The sequence below is a fragment of the Lissotriton helveticus genome, chromosome 1_2 (assembly GCF_964261635.1).
Source record: "Lissotriton helveticus chromosome 1_2, aLisHel1.1, whole genome shotgun sequence".
NCBI classification, from domain to species: domain Eukaryota; kingdom Metazoa; phylum Chordata; class Amphibia; order Caudata; family Salamandridae; genus Lissotriton; species Lissotriton helveticus.
In genome coordinates, this window is record NC_136058.1 from 280635861 (window position 1) to 280659412 (window position 23552).

Here is a 23552-nt window from a genome sequence, read left to right on the forward strand (position 1 = left end):
CTTGAAGTGTAACTTGCTGCCCTGCAGAAAAGGCCAGAGAGTCTTTTCAGAATTAACATGGCATATTAGAAATGTAGAAGGGAGAAAAACTGTGATCTGTCCTACACAAGTTCCGATGATGGCCAAGGTTGCGCAGAGGAAACGAGTTAAATGAATGGAATTTCCTTGCCAAGAGAAACATGAGGACATTTGTACTACAAGTTCATACATAAGCGAGATGGAGAGATGATTATGGTACCTCCACTCCTTTACTACTTTGCAAATATCCCAGTCATCCCACCAAGGTCTTTTTTTCCAGGAGCTAAACTCATTAATATTATCCCTGATCTGGGGGAAGGGCCGGTGCAGAGTGGCACTGTCGGCCCTGCAGCTGCCGCGAGATAAGGGCGGGATGAGTGCCCCATCATTTGAAGCGTATTTTTTGGCGGCACTACTACAGTGGCTATCACGTTGGACGGCATTCGCAACCTTGGGGAGACAGACACTCAGGACGTTATGATACCAGTCCCGGAACTCATCCGAATACTCCTCCCAGGGACCAAACCCAACCCTGCTCATCCATTGCTAGTCAAGGTGGCTAGATCCTGTGCCATGAGGATTCACCGGCAGTCATCTGCGCCTACCCACGGTCTTGCGCCCACAGATGCCGCTGCAGGAGCATCCACATCCTCAGCTCCGCACCCTGATGTGTCGGTGCCTTACAGTGCTGCTCCCACCATACCACCACCCACATGTGAGACACATAACACCTCAGAGGACGAAGCTGAGGATGAAACTGACACACTGGTAAGGCGCAAGTACACCAAACAGTGACGTACAAAGGCCTGTCTCACCTTGGTATTTTTCTTAACATCATTCCACTGACCTTCCTCTTCCACTGTCTTCCAACGTCCACCCACACTCACCTGGGACCCACGCATTGACTTGCAGCAAATCTTCTTTTTCCTTGACAATGGCACAGCATACTCCGCCTCTTCCCTTGGCTTGGACACTCACAATGGACTCCGTCTGCCACTCTAACATCAATCAAATCTTGCATTGTATGGGCCAGTACTGGTCTAGTCTCCCCCATGTATTGTAAATAATTTCACTTAATTCACACAGATGTGTGTTTACATTACCAATCAAGTATTTAACTGAGGCAATAAGTAAGGGGCTGTGAATCCACAAGAAGTCTCCACCAAGGGAAAAGGAACCAATCTACATGTGTAATTTGACACGGATAGGCAGTGAGATGACCGCGTATGTGCTAAATATATTGATCAAGTTATCAAGCAGCACATCTGGAAAGCACACTACTCTGCCGTGAGAGTTTTAAGGCGTGGGGGGGGGATGCTGCTGCAGAGTCTCCTGAAGGTTAACATGTCCTGGGTGTGTCGTAGGAGGATGGGGAGAGTGCTCCAGGTCTGGGCGGTGAGGAGGGAGAACGATCTGCCACCGGAGGTCGCTCTCCAGATGCGGGGTAGTGTTGGGAGGGCGAGGTTGGCGGAGCGGAGATGGCATGTTCGGGGTGTAGAAGCTGAGTCGTCGGTTGAGGCATGCTGGGCCTGTGTTGTGGAGTGCCTTGTGTGCGTAGGTGACGATCTTGAAGGTGATCCTCTTGTTGACGGTGAGCCAGTGCAGGTCTCACAGGTGGGGTGTGATGTGTCAGCTGCGAGGAATGTCGATGATCAGGCGTGCAGAGGCCTTTCAAATGCGTAGAAGTTGGTTCAGGAGTTTGGTTGAGGGGCCTGCAGAGAGGGTGTTTTATTTGGCCAACCTGATACTGCTGAGGGCCTGGGAGACCTTTCTCCTTGTTTCGGTGGGGGGCCACCTGTTGGTCCTGCGGAGCATGCAGAGGGTGTTGAAGCTGGAGGAGCAGATGGCCTTTACCTGCATTGTCACGGAGATAGTAGATTTGAGGAAGAAGCACAGGTTATGTGCGTGGTTGGTTGTTGTTGGAGCTGTTACCAGTGCGGTTGTTCACCAGGAGTCGTCACAAGCTGAGGATGCGGAGTCGAGGAAGAGGAATTCCGTCTTGTCAAAGTCTTGCTCCAGGTGCCTGTACTCCATCCACTCAGCGATGGCTCTCATTCCTACAGGGAGGTTGGTTGTGGCGGTGAGGAGGTCCTTGGTGAGGGAGAGGCTCAGCTGGGTGTCGTTGGTGTAGGAGATGAAGTAGAGGTGATGCTGTCAGGCAACATGGGCAAGCGGTGACATGTAGCTGTTGAACAATGTTGTGCTGAGGGACGAGCCCTGGGGTCTGCCACACATGATTGTGGTGCATTCATTGCTGAAAGGGGGAGTCGGATGTCCTGGGTCATGCCGGAGAGGAAGGAGGTGTCCAGCTCCAGAGTTTTTGTCTCATATCTCTGCGTCATGGAGGTGTGTGCGTAGTGTGCGGTGGCAGACAGTGTCGAAGATGGCTGACAGGTCCAGGAGGATCAGGGACGCTGTTTCTACGTTGACCAGCAGGGCCCTGATGTCATTGTTGGCGGCGATGAGTGCAGTTTCGTTGCTGTAGTCGCCTAGGTGGTCTTAGAACGAGGTCCTTTTGAGGATCAGATGAGGTGATGGTGTATGCGGGTGTCGTTCTTGGGTGTTGCGTAGCTGTCCGTTGTCTGTACACGGTGACATTCCTCCTCTGGCTTTCGGCACGTTTGCTTGGAGTCCCGGAGGTCCTCAGTGAACCTGATGGCTTATTTGCTGGTGTGTCTGTTTGAGGGTTTTGTGGTTGGGGAGTTGGTTGGTGCAGGCATCGAGCCACTGTCTGAGGTTGTGGGCGGTGGGGGTCGGCATGGTAGCTGTTTGGGCTACGGGCGAGGGTGGTGGTTAGCTGGTCCTCGGTGACTCTGCCCCAGCAGTGGCGGGGGATCTGTTGTGTGCGGTGGTGTGTGGTGGGGTGCCGGACGGTAAAGTGGATGCGTAGATGGGCAGTCCAGTGGAGTTCAGTGGTGTGTTTGAAGGAGACGTGTGAGGTTGCGGAGAAGATGTGGTCAATCCTTTTGCCGACAGAGTGGGTGGGTGTTGTGAGGAGTAGTCTGAGTCGGAGTCTGGCGAGGCGGTCAATCAGGGCCGTGGAGTTGGTGGTGGTGTTGTTCCCAAGGTGGAACTCCAGGTCACAGAGAAGGATGTCGTCTGTGGAGGCAAGGGCGTGTGTACTGACGAAGTAGGCAATGTAGTAGCTGAACTGTGATTGGGGTCTGTACACAAATGTTACTCTGAGGGTGGTGTTGGGATCGGTGTGGATCATGAAGTGCATGTGTTCAGCGTTGCTGAGGACGTCGTTGGTGTTGTTTGAGACTCTGAGAGTGCTCCTGTGGAGGACGGCAATTCATCCACCTACTCCGTTGGTGTGTTCCCTGCAGATGCTCTTGTAACCGTCCAGGATGGCAATGCCGATGTTGTGTGCTGAGGAGGAGTTCAGGCAGGTCTCCATCAGGAAGGCTACGCCTGGGGATGACGTGACAATGGTCCCAGAGTTCAATGGCGTGTTTGCGGGCAGAGTGTGTGTTGAGAAGAATGGATCTGAGGTAGTTGGGTTCTCACACGGTTTGGTGGATTAGTGGATTGGAAGCTGGTGGAGCTGCAGATCCAACATGAGAAGGGTCCTTGTTTGTGTTCCGGTGACGCTCGGAAGCAGGTGTATTATTGTCCTCTGTTGAGTGTGTGGAGGCTGCTGGCACCGTAGTGGCATTGTGTTTTGTGGAATCTGTGTGTGCCAGGAGTGCTGGTGCTGTGCGTGGTCAAGGCGCAGACGGGCACAGATGGGCATGCATAATGTGCGCCTAAGGCGTCCCTGCGATGTGGACACACAGTGGCTGCCATAAGAAGGGGAGGTTGGAGGGAAGAGCAACTGTGAGGGGTAGCGGGTAAAATTGCCGTGCGTGGAGGCGTGGATGCAGGGGATGCTGCTGCGGGAAGTGAGGGCGGAGATGTGCGTGAAAAAGATATAAACAGTACATGGCTAAATATTGAAAAGGAGGAATACTATCAAATGAAGCTGAAGGGGGCACAGTGGTCAAAATAATCTTATATCTGTAAACAAGGTACCAAAGAAATTTCAGAAGGCAGACAGTGGAGAAGGTGCACAGGGGTTAAAACAAGAGTACACGAGCTAAGATGCTGTGCCCACATTTATCAGATAGAGTAATCTAGCAATGTACCAACTCTGACCCACGTCCATTGTTGATAAATGCATGTGTGATAACATGTACAAGTCAGTCGCAGTACACAAGTAGTGTCCCCCAGAAGGATAGCAAACCATATTCTACTGGCACATCTACTTACACTGGGCGTGGTGGACGAAGCTTTTCGTGACGTTGCGCATTGCATACATCCCTAGATGCTGCACAGCAGATTCACATTGATGAGGTGACCTAAGGTCACATGTGTAACATACATATATGGTACTACAAAGTCAGCCACACTATATTTGAGTCCACGATAGTGACTGTAGTCAAAGTGCTAAGCGTAATTCTCTCACTACCTGTGCACAAACAATGCCAAATAAATTCTGAGCCCTCTAATACTGTGCAGACTGTCAGCATATTGGCCAATATGTCCATGGATGTCCGGAGAACTGCATTTTACATCTAGTGTGATTCTGGTGCAACATTTCAAGTGTGTCCTCACTATGAGCCAATGCAACAACAAACAGCTGGGATGAGTGGCTATGACACTGTCGGTACAGGGAGCAATGCAACAAGTCACCACCTTGGTGATGCAGAACAGTGTCCCTGCAAGAAAACGTCATCAGTGACTAAAGCATCACTTACCTTATTAAGGGTGTCATCAAAGGAAGATAGTAGAAGTTATGTCAGTCTACCTAACAGTGCAAACATCAATGGCATCTGTGAATGGTGAATGACCTCAATTCCAAAGTCATGAGTCTGTACCACATGACTCATGTGATTCACAAACACAGTTGTGCCCTGTGACGTTAACAATGAACACACATTAGACCTACATCATGCAAGTAAACAAGAATGGTCAACCATGCACAGGAACATGGAAGGCAAAGCAAGCTGGTGCACTGGCACCACACATCAAGTGTGCCAAGGTCTGTGCAATGGAGATTGACTCCAAGCCTGGAGCATCGGATGTGTTCTCTCAGGTCATTTGTGTTAGCCGGGGGATACAAACATCTCCGTGATGGATAACTGTAGCAACTTTGACAGACTCACAATGCTATGTGCCTAAGTTGATTTGCAAATATGCAACAATGTGCAGTTTAACTCTATGCATCTCACTTTAGATGTTGTGCTTCACCAAATAGATGTCACTAGACTAGGCCGTGAGCAATCCTTGCAAATCTGTCAGCCATGCAAGTTAACTGTGCTCACATGTAAGGTTTCTGGACACTATACATCCTGCTAAGTAACAGGTCTCAAACATAGTTACACATACAAGGATTATTACACAGATAGCACGAGTTGCATACAATGGAGCAATGCCCACACTCAGCATCCTCCCTGACATCAGTGCAAGCAGAATTAAAATGTAACAGTATTTATTATATAAATGGAACATTATAATGACCTACACTACTAAGCACTACTAATATCACTAAATCTAAAACACCTACAAATATCTTAAATCTAACTACACATGCTACACTAACTAATCACTAGTACACCTAATTAAAACGGACATTAACCCCCCACACAAAGATAAAAGAAACTTACCCCCACTACTATATTAATCTATTATAGAAAAAAGTCAGATTCTAAAACTACCTATGCCTTTGCTAAAACTACTCTACCTAAAAAATAACAAATATCACTAACAACACATCTAATAAAAATATTAACATTGCGGGAAGGGAGAAGAGGGGGATGGGGACAACATGGTGAGGAATCAAGGTAGTCCAAGATGTGCACGTATCTCGTGGATCTGCCCGTTCAGGTACAGTAGTTCCCTCTGAATGTCAGTCAACAAAGTATTGTTTCTTGTGGCCACACGCAACACCTCTGAAATGTATTCCGCCACCTGAGGCACAGGTGAAGGGGGGACTGGCACCTGGGCGGGTGTGGTCTGAGGGGGATAAAGTGACTGTTGGCCCACACTGGCACCAAAGGTTGAGGGGATGGGCTGTGGGCTGATCAGGGCGTATTCTGGCAGCGCGTTCCAGGTTCCAGCCTTCTTTTCATCCCGGTGCCTCCTCGCCATCTGTCGGAACCCCTTGTTGACTCTGCGGACATGGTGGTAGCGGTCCTTAGCAACCTGGAAAGCATAGATCTGTGCAGGGGTCATGTCTGTAAAATATGGTGAATGTTAATTTCAAGGCAATCACACTATGTCATGGTCCAACATGAAATCTATGTTCCAACTTCAAAACAACATGGGAGGCAGCACACCAGCCTAACTCAGTTAAGTCACAAAGTGACCTGTCCAAACATATGTCAATGCATGTTTTGTTCACTACAGGCTGTGGATACTGACATGACAGTGCAGGGCAGGGGACATGTACTGACAAATCTAAATGCTAATGAGACGGTAAAAACATGGCACTATTGTGCACCCTGAGTGTGGGTGACATGTACAATTGACTCGAGTAGGGAGGCATTAGCCCTCCGTGCCGAGCACCACCCTCATCCGATCCTGTTGCACACTGCTGCTACTTCTGTACAATGCACATGTGCAGCCATATGTGTCCACCAGCAACTGTGTGCAGTTCATTGAGTCAGTGCCAAGACTGGCACTCTTGCACATGGGTGCAAATGTGGCTGTGTGCAGGTGTGAATGGCAACCTATTGTAAGCTCAGCCTACATGCACAGGAACAAGACTGGGACAGCCCTACTCACATTTTGAATTTTGCTGCATCACCCATCACACATGAAACATGTTTGTAGTATGAACGCTGACATTTACATGATGTGCTGTTACTCACTCAACCATCACTATACAATGTCTGACTTCTTGACACTGCGAAGGGCAGACATCATTTAACCAATTATGCCACTCATGCATGTCTTGTAACCACTAATTCCACTGCGTAGTTGATGAGAACACACGTGCATTCACAACACAAATAGTTAGAATGGATTACACATAGTAATGGTACGTACCCTGGGGTCATGAGGGTTGGGTTATTCTGTGGGCAAATGCCTACTCACAGAGAGTGTTGTAGAGCCCCGCATTGCCAAATCAATGTGACATCAGATGAGGCAGAGGGAAAGCATGCATAGAAAATGCTTGATGGGTGATGTCACCAATTGTGACAGAGGAGTTTGTACACATGATCCAGGGTCAAGCATGGTATGTCACCACGGACACAGCCTGAGCACACCATTGCAGTGCACAAAGATGCAAATGCAATTGATATACACATCTGTCGAATGTGTGTGTAACATTCCATTGATAAGTTTTGCTATGAGCCACACACTTCCACTTCTGTGAAGCTGCAATGCAGCATACCTTACATTTCACTGTGCAAACATGTATGAGCTTGCACGGCCTGAACAGCACTGCCTCCTTGTCCACAACACAACACCCACTGCACACACTTTGGACGATATACACAGCATGAAGGTGTGCTTTATTGACTATGCTGTGAAACAGTAAAGGTATTGGATCCTACATCTGACCAACCCGGATCTCAACAATAGGAAAAACAGAACAGGGTGGCTGGACAGGATTATTCGTGAAACAATTCCCCAGACACACAGTCAATCTGTACCGTGTGACCACTGGATTTAATTTTCCAAACAAGTTTATTTTTCTTTTTTACATTTATCAGCAATTTTTTGAAACACAAGCACAAACAAAACCACTGTCAATTCAAAAGGTTCATATATACAGTATCTACAAATGCACACATTTACAAATTTACAACAAAGAATCAAACAAAAGATTGGTTAGACACACCAAAAGACAATCACAAATGTATAATAATTCAAATAAATTGCAATTATATACAGTGCAGAGATTAATCCATAAGCGAACAAACGGGAACCAGTCCTAGAGATTGAAAAAACCAAGTGACAGGCGGGGTTGAGATCAAAAACAAGCCTGCCTGTCAACGAAAGCCTGTGGTGTAATGTTAAATAGGGTTGCAAGGCTAGGATACAGAGTGGTGGTATGATTTACATCCTAGCGGCACCCTTTGTTGTAGCCACAGGGTGGTATTGTCGACGCGTTTCGAACCTAAGTATTCAAGGTTCTCTTCAGGACAGGGACTGGGAAACAGATTCTGCAAAAAAGTACAGAATTTGGTGTCAGACGTACATTGACGTACTGTAAAATGCCTACTCAGACTCCATGAGAAGTGGAAAGTATTTACCTGCACGCGGGCACAAAGGTTGCCGTGGCGTAGGTATGTCGTGTTCACACCTAAAAGACATATATAAAGGTGCTTAGTGCACGGGAATTAAAAGGGTCGCACTAGGAAAGGCGAACGGGCTGTCCTATGTATGAATCATACCTGCAATAGGCGCAGAGCAGGACTTAAGGCGTGGTGTCAGGCTTCAGAAGCTTGCAGGTATCAGGGCGGCTCACATTATTTTGCGCGTGTAGGTCTAGATGGGTGATACAAAATCATGTATGGAATATATATCTCTCAAGGCATGGGTGTACAGCACAACACCCCCCAATCGCCAAGAACGACTTGCGCGAGGTTCCTACCTGGCTATGCAGACCACAGGGAGGGAAGCGGCCGGTCACTGGCCTCAGTTCAGGCCGGCAGTTAAAGTTGGCCCGCTGAAAAAAGAGAGAAACCCTTTGTGAGCGCCAGGGTCAAGAGGCAGCAGCGGAGCTGGTTACAAACCGCTGCGCATAGCAATGCTTACTTTTCTGAATGAAGTAATCAAGCCACAGAAGGTCCGTGTTGCTCACTCTCTCCCAGGAACAAGCTGTCTGTAGGTGGAGCGCCGGGACACCAGTGGGTGTTTTGAATCCAGTTCACAGTAACAGGGGGTGTGGTCAAAAAACGGAATGGAGCCCCTAAGAATGCTGGGATCTGTAGTTTTTGGGAACACTGAAGACTGGCCTGTCGGCTGATATTATACAAGGAAGCCTGCCCAAAGCCTCGCAATTTCATAATTCTACATTTATTTTCCATTTTCTACTCACGTTTTTAACAATATCCACTGAGTCGCACAAGGTCTAGTATTGAGTCACCTTGTCTTTTGAGTCATGGCAGTGTCTATGGGTGCAATGCAATTATTGCTGTTCAGAACTCTGAAATGTACAATGAATTCAGAATTTTCATGTGCTAGATGGGTATATTGGCATGTACTACTGTAGTGAAAACAACGTGTATGAGGACGTGTAGTGATATTGTGTAAATATTGCTCATTTCGACTGATGAAAATGTCTTTTTTTAAAGTGGCCTTGTAAATATGCCCATGCGCGGGGAGGAATGTCGCGTTTGGATGTGTATATGTACATGCACCATGTTGGGGAAAACAAGGGATATGATGAAATAGAGTGTTATTGTGTAAATGTGGCTCATGGTATTGACCTTGTAAATATGCCCATGTGCGGGGAGGAAAGTCATGAAAATCAGTTGAGCAAGCAGTTGTATTACGAAAATGGGGTTGCTTCTGGCATGCCTCCAAGCATAATATCAGCCGAGACGCTAGTCTTTAGTTGCATCAAAACTACAGATCCCAGCATTCCTCAGGGGCATCACGGTCACTGTGAACCGGATCCAAAATACCTTCTGGTGTCCAGGCGTCCCATCTACAAATTGCACGCCTGTAGAATTATGAAATTGCGAGGCTTTGGGCAGGCTTCCTTGTATAATATCAGCCGACAGGCCAGTCTTCAGTGTTCCCAAAAACTACAGATCCCAGCATTCTTAGGGGCTCCATTCCGTTTTTTGACCACACCCCCTGTTACTGTGAACTGGATTCAAAACACCCACTGGTGTCCCGGCGCTCCACCTACAGACAGCTTGTTCCTGGGAGAGAGTGAGCAACACGGACCTTCTGTGGCTTGATTACTTCATTCAGAAAAGTAAGCATTGCTATGCGCAGCGGTTTGTAACCAGCTCCGCTGCTGCCTCTTGACCCTGGCGCTCACAAAGGGTTTCTCTCTTTTTTCAGCGGGCCAACTTTAACTGCCGGCCTGAACTGAGGCCAGTGACCGGCCGCTTCCCTCCCTGTGGTCTGCATAGCCAGGTAGGAACCTCGCGCAAGTCGTTCTTGGCGATTGGGGGGGTGTTGTGCTGTGCACCCATGCCTTGAGAGATATATATTCCATACATGATTTTGTATCACCCATCTAGACCTACACGCGCAAAATAATGTGAGCCGCCCTGATACCTGCAAGCTTCTGAAGCCTGACACCACGCCTTAAGTCCTGCTCTGCGCCTATTGCAGGTATGATTCATACATAGGACAGCCCGTTCGCCTTTCCTAGTGCGACCCTTTTAATTCCCGTGCACTAAGCACCTTTATATATGTCTTTTAGGTGTGAACACGACATACCTACGCCACGGCAACCTTTGTGCCCGCGTGCAGGTAAATACTTTCCACATCTCATGGAGTCTGAGTAGGCATTTTACAGTACGTCAATGTACGTCTGACACCAAATTCTGTACTTTTTTGCAGAATCTGTTTCCCAGTCCCTGTCCTGAAGAGAACCTTGAATACTTAGGTTCGAAACGCGTCGACAATACCACCCTGTGGCTACAACAAAGGGTGCCGCTAGGATGTAAATCATACCACCACTCTGTATCCTAGCCTTGCAACCCTATTTAACATTACACCACAGGCTTTCGTTGACAGGCAGGCTTGTTTTTGATCTCAACCCCGCCTGTCACTTGGTTTTTTCAATCTCTAGGACTGGTTCCCGTTTGTTCGCTTATGGATTAATCTCTGCACTGTATATAATTGCAATTTATTTGAATTATTATACATTTGTGATTGTCTTTTGGTGTGTCTAACCAATCTTTTGTTTGATTCTTTGTTGTAAATTTGTAAATGTGTGCATTTGTAGATACTGTATATATGAACCTTTTGAATTGACAGTGGTTTTGTTTGTGCTTGTGTTTCAAAAAATTGCTGATAAATGTAAAAAAGAAAAATAAACTTGTTTGGAAAATTAAATCCAGTGGTCACACGGTACAGATTGACTGTGTGTCTGGGGAATTGTTTCACGAATAATCCTGTCCAGCCACCCTGTTCTGTTTTTCTTATTGACTATGCAGCACAACTCAACAGGTGCTAACATCAAGGAGCCTATTGCCAATACAACTCGTTTGAAAATGACTGGTTTGCGTGATTAGGTGCTAGATGTCATGCACAGGAATTGAAAGGTGTATCACTGTCTATTGATGGGCAAAGTCACAACTGTGAATGAGATGCATTGCCCCACCTTCACCTACTAATTTGTAGACAAATCTGATTAAACAAATACATCTTCACATTGTGGGCAAGTGACATGCAATACACACCCATACTGCTAAACGTGTAGCATTTGGCACTGACATTCATGACACCACACCATGGCAATACTTCTGGTCCATACTCACCAGTGGCGTGTGGGTCCCGGAATCTGTCTATGTCCCCCTGTGTGGTGGGTTGACGACCAACTGTGAGTGAACAAATGTAAATATGTGTTGTTACCTGACATAAACAAACGTGACATATTCATGATGAAATACACTACAGTCACTAAAAAAGCAACATCACTGTGGAGGTGAATAACATGTTGGCCACATGACGTGTTGACTTTGACTGCCATGCACACACGACCTGTGAATGCAGTGGTGGGCCACAAAAAACATCAGTGCTAAAAGACATGCACATATGAGTTGTGTCATGCAATCTCAAGGTACCATTTCTACACAGGCATGATATCAAAATTGTTCTGCGTATGATGGCATCTCAGTAGTTTGAAAGAGGCAGTTACACAGAGATTTGTGATGTATGACATTCTGGAGCAGTCATATTTCCTTAGTGTCCTTTGACTACACAAGGACATTACCACACATTAACCATGCACAGGGGCAGTGTAGGTCCGGTTCAACTTTTCATGTAGGTCTGTGATTTTCACATTGGGTTCTGTCCCGCACATATGTCACACACACAATGGCTCTGATTGTACATGTACAGTCACCCTTACTGGACACACACATACGGCATCCTGCACACAGTCTTTGCCCAACTGTTCAAACTTTGGCACCACATTGCCAAGTGTTGATCATGCGCTGCGGGTCACCCATAATAGCCCCCTATGCTTGTCAACATGATGCAGCATTGTGTGTCTGATGTGACCACATCATGTGTAGACACATAGGGCCCGATTTACAGAACTAACTTAAGACAAAATCCTAAACTTACTACCATTTTCGTATTCACAGAAGGCACTTACTTATTTTGGTATTCACAGAAGACGCTTACTCATTTCGGTATTCACAGAAGTTAGGACTCCTAACTTTAGGACTCCTAAATGCCTTCTTGAATACCGAAAGTCTTAAAATTAGGATTTTTCTCAATTTAGGACTCCTAAATGCCTTCTGTGAATACCGAAAGTCTTAAAATTAGGATTTTTCTTAATTTAGTAGTAGTAAAGTTAGGACTCCTCACTTTAGGACTCCTAAATGCCTTCTGTGAATACCAAAAGTCTTAAAATTAGGATTTTTCTCAGTTTAGGAGTCCTAAAGTTAGGAGTCCTAACTTTACATAGCGTTTGTCTGTAGAGGAAGGAGCAGATCCAGGTGAGGGCCTTCTCTTGGATCCATACGTAATGGAGTCTGCACATTGGTGTGTGTTGAGAGACAGTGTTGAACAACACAGAGAGGTCAAGTATGATGAGGGAAGCACTGTTTGCTTTGTCCAGGAGGGTGCAGATGTCATCCCTTGCGTTGAGGATGGCGGTTCATAGAGTGTGGGTTAACTTGATGCTGTATTGTGATGAGTTGATGATGTTGTACTGTCTGATGAAGGTTTCCATAGTGTGGATGATGAAAACATCGCCTGGGTGTTAACTTTTCACGCTAAGACCAATTTGAGACCCAGATGGACACAGACCAAATGTAAAATCTAAGCACAATAGTACAATGTAAAGATAGCTTTGCACAATGACGACAGCCTACTTTTTATATTTCACGACAGTTGACAGCCTAAATTGCATGCAAAATGTATGATCACCATCTCCATTGCAACTTTCGCAATAATTAATTCCAATAATTATGTGATTTGTCAGGGCACTACTCACGTGTGGTTGTCTGTGGGAGATGAGTATGTGCGCTGATCAATCAGACAATGAGTGTGGGCATGATTTACGCTACTCACCCATGATGCTCACAAGTCTCTGTGGGTGAGTGAGAGTGCAGCTCCATCGCAGTCAAATGGCCAGGTTTAGTTGTTCCGCATGTAAGCGTACATGGTGGTGGAGTGTTTGATGACTGCCATTTTGCTCATGGCTTTGCCTGTAACATGGGTGAAAGGTCTTCCTCCTGCCCTGGATGCGCGGATCCAGCGAGTGTGCGAGGTCAAGGTTGGCGGAGCAGCTGTCCCTCTTGGGGATGTTGGGGTGACTCTCTCGTGGATGTCTTTGTGTCCGATGCTGTTGAATGATTTGTAGGTGTGTCTGAGTACTTTGACGGTTACTCTATTCTTGACGGTGAGCCAGTGGATGTTTGGTATGTGTTTGCTAATGGGTTTGTGAGATGGGGTTCTGAGGACGGGTCTGTCAGCAGCCTTCAGTGTGTTTTCTAGCTTGTGTAGTTGCATTTGGTTTATCCCTCCGTTGAGTGCGTTGCCATACTCCAGTCTGCTGGTGATGAGTGCAGTGTTTACATTTTTTAGTCATTATGGTGTTACCCATTGCAATTTATTGCATTGGATCAGGATGCAGTTGTAGCTGTTGCAGGCAATGGGGTTGATTTGGCAGGTCAGGGTGATGGAGGAGTCGTGGAAGGTGCTGAGGTTGCGTGCGTGGTCTGTCACTGAGGGCAGCCTCACAAGGCCAGAGATCCTCCAGGGGTTCTCCCATGCGCATGTAGATGGACCAGGGATGAAGAGGTCATTCTCCTCTGAGTTGAGCTTAGGCAAATGGTTTTCATCCAATCAGCAAGTTCCGACATTCATTTCTGGACGCAGGCTTTTGTCTCTTAGACTTTCTTTGTGAGGGAGAGGATGTTCTGTGTGTCCTCTGTGTGTGATGATATGCTAAGCCCATGCTGGCTGGCAATAGCGGTGAGGGTGGCCATGTAGATGTTGAGAAGCGTAGGTCTTAGTGACAGTCCCTGGGGTACTCCACAGTTGGTCTCTGTTTGTTTGAAGAAGGAGGGTGTGTGTGTGATATTTTGGCTAGTTGCATAGAGGAAGGAGTGGATCCATGAGAGGGCGGTTCCTCTTATCCCCGGGTCTTGGATTGTGGCGTATGGTGTGCGGTGTGAGATGGTTTTAAGGCTGCGTAGAAGTGTAGTAGGATGTGTTGGCCACAATGTGACCCAGGTTAAGTGGCCTGCGTATGTCATTGTTGGCAGCATGGTGTACATTATTGGTGCTGTGCTTGATGCCAAACCCCGACTGGGAGTGGTCCATGATGGAGTTCTCTTCAATGTAGCCAGTCAGCTGGGTGTTTACGAGTCTCTCAGTGACTTTATCCACCACGAGGTGCAGGGAGATGGTCAGTTAGTTTGTCTTGTCTGTTGGGTCATACTGCCAATGATCCGATTTGTTCAAAGTAGAGACAGATCATGACGGTCTTCATGAAGGTGTCCGGATATGGTGTGAATGTGTGCTCTGCTGGTGACTCATTCTATGTCTCAGATGCATGCAGAGCTAATTTCCAAGAATTACCCCCAATTTCATACCAATTTTTCTGCTTAGACCCACAGTTCACACCCACGTTTCAGATTTGCCCACAATTTATGACCCATTTTTCCCATTTGACCCCCAATTTTACACCTATTCTTCTGCTTAGACCCACAGTTCACACCCACTTTCAGATTTGAACTACATTTCTTAGTCATTTTTCTGAATTGCACTCCATCCCAAGCCCACTTTTCAGATTTTAGCCCCATTCCACATCCAATTTTCTGATTACTCCCCCTTTTCACAGCTTTAACAGTGAAATTTGACACAGGATTTGCCTTAAGATGCATTATTTAGCACTTACAAACCTATACTTTTCAATTTGTCATGGAAAGTTCACCCTGTGAATCATGATTTACATCCTATTTGACACAACCATTGTTGAATTGTGTGCCAGATTTAATTCCTTGTAAAGTCAAGTTGTGCTCGATTGACACAGTATGGCATCTCTGTGATGATGAAACATACACAGAATGATTTTACTTTTGGACTCTTATTTGCAATTATTTATTATTATTTTTTTTTGTGTCCTCATTTGCCATATCCTCCATCCATAACGAGGTGCCAACCACCATGCGTGTCATACCCTTTGAGGTAAACCGTACTCTTATGTCCTCACTAGCCCAGACACGATTATCTTAGCAGCGGGAGACAACCTATAAAGCTGGAAAAGGGAGGAGAAGGAGCGAACCCATTATTACTCCAACAAGGTGTTTCCACCTGAGGGACCAGAAAATGTGTTACCGAAGAAGCCACTGACCCAAGGTCCATGGAGTGTGGTAGGCATAATCATAGGACCCGGGGGGAAAAAAAAAAAAAAAAAAAACGGAACTCCTATCTCCATTTGACCAATATGTCCCAAAAAGAAAGATTTCTTTTACTACAGGTTCTAGCCAAGTCAACCTTGGAAATTTCATATAGTGAAGTTATCCAACCTGCGTGTGTAGGGGTAGTTGCCTGTACCCAATATTTGCATATTTGACATCTTGCCAGCAAGACTGCATAAAAGAGGAAAGTTTTGGCTTGGCCAATTACCCTTTCCTCTAGTCCAAAAATTATTAGTTGGAGGGAAATAGTCAATGTTATATTCAGCATAGATTCCAACGAGGCTTTTACTTCCTCCCAGAAGAGTGTGATAGCGGGACAATCCATGTATGTCCGATGCTTCCAAAAGGTTGCATTTGTTGCACTTCTTTCCTGGCTGGAATTTTGAAAGCCTAAGAGGGGAGAGGTAGGCACGATGAACTGTGAACAAATGGTTACGTCTCAGCCAAGCTGGTTTGACTGACTTATACAGTAGCGTAAAGGATCTTATCCATAAGTCCTCACATTGCGTATCTATTTCCTCTCCCCAAAGCTCATCTGGCAGAGTAAATTCGCCATCTACCTCCTCAACTATATTCCAGTACCAAGTGGCCACCTCTTTTCCACCTTCTAGCCTTTCTACCAACTGTTGTTCTAGATTACTGGGCATCGCCAACTGGACTCCCCTCCTAGCCATGGCTCGGCCCCCACTATCTAGCTGAATATATTTGAATTTAGATAGGGTTGGGCCCACCCTGTCCCGTAACCCTTCCCACTCTAGTAACTTCCCTTCAACCAATATCTCCCCGCATCTAGTAATCCCAGCCTCTTTTAAGGGAGTTGCAAGGCTATCCTGCAAACATAGTGGCTGCCCCGGGGAGTCCCACAATGGGGCAAAGTTAGAAAAATAGGAGAGCCCTATCTTCTTCCTTATCTGCAACCAAGAAATTGCAGCCGACTGTAAAGTCTTTAATCTAACTTTTTTAAAGAATTTCTGGTCCCCATATTTAAATAGAAATCCATCAAAGGGGAGTTCTGCCCCAACTAACATGGCCTTGTACATTACTCCCATAGATGATCCCGAAGGTGTTTTCAATAGCATCCTGGAGTATGTCAGCTGAAATGCCCATGCATAATACAACAAATCTGGCAACGCAAGCCCTCCCTTCTCCTCAACTTCTTCCAGGCCAGCCTAGATCCCTTGTAATTCCGGACAAAAGAATTAATCTCCCGCTGGAATTTATCCAGCTTTTTAGGGTCAAATGTCAAGGGGATGGTACTAAAAATAAACGTAAACTTTGGCAAAATAGACATCTTGACAAGATTAGTTCTTCCAAGTAAAGACAGTGGAAGAAAGGCCCAAGAGTTTAAAAGCTTCCGACAATCCTTGGAGACTCGATCTAGATTAGTCTGGACAATATTCCCGATGTCTTGGGTAATCCATATTCCCAAGTATCTCATAGAAGAGGTTGTGGTTAGGTGAGAATTAGGAATGTTCCACATCATGATTTCCGTTTTAGTGGCATTGATTTCGTAGCCCGAAATTAATCCAAATTCCTCTGCCCTCTTAATTATTATAGGGAATGATCTATCCAGGTCAGACGTATAGATAAGGATGTCGTCTGCAAAAAGGGCCACCGGTTTCTCCCACCCCCTGAAAACAAATGAAGGAATATCTTGATCTTCTCTAAGAATTTGTGCAAACACTTCTATGTACAAATTAAACAAGAGGGGGGAGAGCGGGCAGCCCTGCCTGGTACCTCTAGTAATTGTAAAGGGGTCAGTTAAGGTCCCATTTACCAACAATCTGGCCCGTGGGTTCCTATAGAGAAGATCAACAACCCGACAAAAGAGCTCTCCCAACCCAAATTTCTTCATTACCGCGGCCAGATAGGGCCAATTGACCCTATCATAGGCCTTAGTGGTGTCCAGGGTGAGGGTAGCCAGTGAGAGCTCGAAGGTGGCGGCAATATCTATTGCTCCCACCAAGTCATGGGTGTGATCCACCAGCTGGCGTCCTTTTATGAACCCTTTCTGATCCCGATGAATTATCGAACCGATTTCGCCACCCAATCTAGATGCTATGATGGACGTAAAGATCTTATAGTCGTTATTTAGGAGCGAAATCGGGCGATAAGAGCCACATTCCGTCGGATCTTTACCAGGCTTGGAGATCAGAACGATCGTTGCATCACTCCTTGATTCGGGGGGAAACTCACCTCTCAATAAGATGCTATTAAAGAGGGCCGTCATTGATGGAACTATGACTAAACTTAACACCCGATACAGTTCTCCGGGTAGGCCATCAGGGCCTGCCGCTTTACCTTGCTTTATATGACCAATGGCCTCCCCCACCTCCTCTTCTGACATTTCTTTCTCCAAATCTCCCCTCTGTGCTGTTGATAAAGTTGGTAAGAGAACCTTATCTAGCCACTCCTCCCTGGCCTCTGGATCATTGCTGATTTCCTCCTTATAGATATTTTGAAAACATTTGTGGAAAGCCTCCCCTATCTCCTTGTTCAAGGTTCTCGAAGCCATATCTCTTTCTAATTTGATTTCTCTGATATGCTTTTTAGCCTGGTCTGATTTTATTTTCCAGGCCAGGATTTTCCCTGCAGCTTCCCCAAATTCGAAATTCGAGATCTTACTCGTTTCCCATCTTTTAGCCACTCTTTCCTGTAATATTTTCTCCAGCTGGTTTCTCAACTCAACCTGTTTTCCTAGATCTTCTGCTGAGGCCATGGCAGAACCAGACTTTTGCTCTAAGAGGAGAAGCTCTTGCTCAAGATTCTTGATTGACTCCCTGTAGACCCTCCGTCTGTGGGTGGCTCTTTTTGTTATACACCCCCTCAAATATGCTTTCAGGGTGTCCCATACTATTGCTATGGATCCCAAATTTACCTCCAAAAAGGACTTCACCTGCTCTAACAGGAACCCTTTCTCTTCCTCCTCTAGTAAGATCGTACGGTCAAAAGACCAGGAGGGAGCTACCATCTGTTTATCTTTTTTTAAAAATTAAACCTGATAGCTGAATGGTCAGACAGGTGTGGGGGAAGATAGTCTAGCTCCCTTAACAAGTCCTTCAAGGAGTAACTAAAGAAAGCATAGTCAATCTTTGACTTATGCTTATATTTAAAATTTTGATAAGAGACCCCCAGCCTATTTCCGGATCTTTCCCTTCAAACATCAGCCAGCCCCAGCGAATCCATTATAGCCACCAAGGCTTGCCTTGATTCAGATAGCGTATGGGCTCTTGATTTAGGCGACTTATCTAATTTAGGATTAAGGACTATATTAAAGTCCCCTACCCATATAATAGGGTCCTGGGAATCGATCAGTTGGTTATAAATTGCTTTTAGATAAGATGGGTCGTCTTGGTTAGGTCTAGGTCTATAGTAACCCACTATGATATATGTCACCTCCTTTATTAAGAGTTTTACTATGAGCCATCTCCCACCATGATCCTCTTTGTAATCAAGAATTTGAGCATTAGCTTGTTTTTTGAAGATCATCAGAATCCCTCTTATATTTGCATTTAGGTCAGTACAGACAACCTTATCGACCTATATCTGATTCTTCAGCATATCGTGAACCTCTACTTTAAGTAGATGAGACTCCTGAATGACGATGACCTGCACGGGAGAGTCTCTCAGGTACGGTAATATCCTATTCCTTCTACTCCTTACACGCAGGCCATTAACATTCCAGGATAAAAACACTAAAGAAGGTCATCCTGATTTCCTCATCTCAACCCCCCCCCCAGTCTCCTGCCTTGGAAGCCCCACATTTCAAAAAACACCCGCTGCCTAAGATCCTTCTGGTAGTACGGACTAAAGCAATCCATCACTAAGTTCCCCATAATGAGGACTGACTCCTGAGGACTTTTATCATTTTTACCCCCTCACCCCTGTGCCCCCCCCCCCTGGAAAACCCTCCATTACTCTCAATGGCTCGATGGACGGCCATCTTTGCGTCTTCCCTCTACCCCTTCCATCTCACCCCTCTTTATATGATCTTCCCTAAGTGCCAACTAACCATCTCACTCAACAGTAGAAACTTTACCATAGAAAGCTCCCAGAAGTGAACGATTTTTTGTGCAATTTCCTAAAAACTCCGGTGCTATTAGTTATTTATCTATACTTCTATAATAAAGTAAGAACTTTCAGGCTTGAGGCGGGTAAACTCGGGAACCACTGCGCCAATCTACACACCCGATACACCGTTGAAATTGTCAGGGTGTGTAGATGGTTATAGGCTATATAAATATAAAAAATAAACGTTATTTAAAAAATGTATATTAAAAAAAAAGTAGTCCCTCCAAAGTAGCGCCGGCCGTGCCGTGCGTGCTCACGTCAGGAGCACGGGGAGGAGCGGTGTCCTAGGAGCGGCGGACATGGCGCGGGGGAGGAGCGGTGACGTGAGGAGCTGCGGACAGGTCAGCGGCGGTGCGAGCAGCGGAGAGGCGGACATGGCGCCGGGGAGGAGCGGCGGCAGACAGGCGGTGAGGAGCAGAGCGGCCAGGAGCGGTGAACTGAGGAGCGGCAGATGAGGTAAGGCTCCGGGGACAATGTCGGGGCAGGTGGGTATCGGGCCAGGCGGGGGACGGGGAGTTAATGTCGGGGCAGGCGGGTGTCGGGCCAGGCGGGGGACGGGGAGTTACAACACAACAGACTACAAGGAAGGTGGGGGTCGGGGCAGGCGGGGGACGGGGCGGGCGGGGGCACGGGCTGCTCGGCAATGTCGGGGGCGGGGAAGCCTGAATGCTCCCGGACAAGGTCGGGACGGGCTGCTAGTAAGAATATATATATATATCTATATATATATGTAGATATATATATATATATATACTAGCAGCCCGTCCCGACCTTGTCAGGGAGCAATCAGGCTTCCCCGACCCCCGCCTGCCCCGACATTGTCCAGCATTTTGGGCCCCCGCCTGCCCCGACCCCCGCCTACCCCGACATTGTCCCCCAGAGGCTTACCTTGTGAAATGCTGAAAAGTACACAATTATGGCAGTATAAAACAGAGGACACTGTGTGTAAACGTTGCATTTAATTCCTTTTAGTGACTCACTGTTAGTGTTTTCTATGATGCTGATCACTTTTGGTTAAGTCATTCTGTGCCCACTGATTGATGATAAATTGCAGTCTTACTTCCTTGTTTATGCAATGTTCCGGTGTTTGATTTTTGAAATCCGGTGAACCTATCAACGCAGCCCGCTTGGGTGACACTGCCATGGTCTGACCATTTTATGGTCCCTTTCTCTTTGAAAATTTCTATAGAAGAGAGAAGTGCTCCCCGCCCTCGTATATTACAGAGAGCCTGGCCAAAACTATCGGTGGAAGAATGGATTTGTGCCCTAGAACAAACGGCCCCTGTGGCAGATTTAGATCCACTGGTAGCAGATGTAAACTTTCAGAATTGGCTCAACGACTCCCTGAACGTAGTCCTGCCCCTTAAAAAGATCACAAAAAAAGCAGTACCTTCAAATCACCGTGGTACACCACCGAACTGAGAGATCTCAGAAAGAGTTGTAAAAAGATGGAACGCATTTGGAGGAAGGATTGGGCAGTCAACAGTAAAGCCTCCTACCAGGCTGCCCTGAGATTATATAAAGCTGCACGACAGAAAACTCAGGTGTCCTTCTTTGAGGATAAAATTAACCTCTCTGCCAACTCTTCCAAAGGTACTTTCAAAATTGTAAAGCAACTGCTTAAAACACCCACCCCAACTAGCAATCAGGAATGCACTGAAGCTAGGTGCGACCTGTTAGCAGAGTACTTTGATACCAAGGTACAACGTATACTTGACAGTTTACCACAGACTGTCCCCACTGCAGGTGACGAAGCCTTCCTGGCCCTGACTACTGCGCCCCGGCTGGATGCCCTTAGATGCATCACTAAGGATGATTTTCGTAACACGCTTTCTGCCGTGAAGAGCGGTTCCCCTTCTGACCCGGCGCCAATGTACATCCTTAAACAAGCCGCAGACACCATCGCCCCCCTCGCAACGGATTTGCTAAACACCTCTTTTACCAACGGGGTGGTTCCACCCAGCTGGAAACAGGCCAGAATCAAAACACTTCTAAAAAAACCGGGCCTAGACACAGCCGACCTAGCCAACTTTCGCCCGATCTCCCTGATACCTGGTCTAGGAAAAATAGCCGAGAAAATTGTTAACCAGCAGGTTTCGGGGTTCTTAGAAAGTAATGGCCTGTTGAGTGGCTCGCAAATGGGCTTTCGCCCAGGACAGGGCACTGACACAGCCCTTATAGTGGTGGCTGAGGAGGCAAGATGCATCTTAGACTCAGGGGGATCGGCAGTTCTGATCCTCCTGGATCTAAGCGCCGCATTTGACACGGTGGACCACAAAATACTAGTCCACCGTCTTGCTAGACTGGGGATTGCAGGATCAGCCCTGGGATGGCTTGAATCCTTTTTGGACAAATGAGCATTCAGGATCTGGGAAAACGGCGTCATGTCCAAATCTACCCCCCTCCAGTGTGGAGTTCCCCAGGGCTCATCACTGAGCCCTACTTTGTTTAACGCGTATATGGCCCCACTGGAGGAGGTAGTAGCCCCCTTCGGGATTAAATGCGTCACCTACGCAGATGACACCCAATTAGTCGTCTCGCTGACGCAACAAGTGGCATGCTCAGATAACCTTTCGGCCTGCCTCACTGGAATCTTTTCCTGGATGACCAGTTCTAAGCTCAAATTGAACGGAGCAAAAACCGAGATCCTTTTTCTAGGCCACAAATTTACATCCCTGCCCAAAGCCTTTTGGCCGCCCTGTATGGGCGAGTTGCCCCCACCAAAAGATAAAATCAAAAGCCTAGGGGTTTGGTTTGAGCCCGAACTAACCTTTAGGTCACATGCCCAGAAAGTCGCAGGCGTATGTTTTGGCTTGCTCCGAACAGTGCGGAAAGTTCTCTACCTGTTACCCTTTCAGTCCAGGAAATTATTGATCCAGGGATTGATTTTGTCCAGATTGGACTACAGCAACGCGCTACTCCTGGCAGCACCAGAAGCCACCATTAACACCTTACAACGGGTGCAAAATGCTGCTGCCAGGATGCTCATGGGCGCCTCAAGAAGAGCATCTGCCAAACCATTGCTGAGAGCTCTCCACTGGCTTCCAGTACGCGAGCGAATTGCCTTTAAATCATCCTGTATGGTCCACAAAACACTCCAAGGCAAAGGTCCCCCGGCCCTGAGGAGCCTAATCTGTCCCTATAGACCCCCTCGGGCCCTCCGATCGGACCTTGAAAATCTTGCCATAGTTCCCAGAGTAAGGAAGGCCCGCACGGGAGGCCGCCGCTTCTCTGTGAATGCGGCGAAGAACTGGAACGCCCTCCCGAGGCACATTCGCACTGAACCTTCCCTCCTCAAATTCCGAAAGCTCCTTAAATCTTTTCTTTTCCCTAAAACTCCTTAAAATTTTCTGTTCCTTTTGAGTTTTCTGTTATTTGTTAGGCAGCGCTGGGACGATTTCGGGCAGCCATGCGCTTTACAAATCCAATTTCATTTCATTTCATTTCACTTACCACTATGCAAAGGCCTCAACCACGGTCTGTCAACAGAATGTGCGTAAGTCCCCGTGCCCCGCCTGCCCCGACCCCCGCCTGCCCCGACATTGTCCCCCGGAGCCTTACCTCAGCCGCCGCTCCTCAGTTCACCGCTCCGCCGCTCACCTCTGTTCTTCGCCGCTCCTCAGTTCACCGCTCCGCTGCTCACCTCTCTTCCCGCCGGTCCGCTGCTCCTCACCGGCCGCTCGTCACCGCTCCTCCCCCGCGCCATGTCTGCCCGGTCCGCTGCTCCTCACTGTCCGCTCATCACCGCTCCTTCCCCGCGCCATGTCCGCCGCTCCTCCTCGCGCTCCTGACGTGAGCACGCAGGTCGCGGCCGGCGCTACTTCTCAGGGACTACTTTTTTTGATGTAATTTTTTTAAATATAACGTATTTTTTTACTTCATATAGCCTATGTCCATCTG

General features: G+C 47.0%; 1 long non-coding RNA gene across 1 annotated transcript in view; it reads right to left on the reverse strand.

Annotated features, from left to right (window-relative positions):
* Positions 1 to 5474: 5474 nt before the first annotated feature.
* Positions 5475 to 23552, reverse strand: part of LOC144801122 (uncharacterized) — a 507427-nt gene continuing 489349 nt past the window's right edge. The window contains exons 2-3 of the long non-coding RNA XR_013604998.1: positions 11460 to 11519; positions 5475 to 6236 (exon numbers count right to left, since the gene is read on the reverse strand). This is a non-coding gene — a long non-coding RNA (uncharacterized LOC144801122). The remainder of the gene's footprint in view (positions 6237 to 11459; positions 11520 to 23552) is intronic.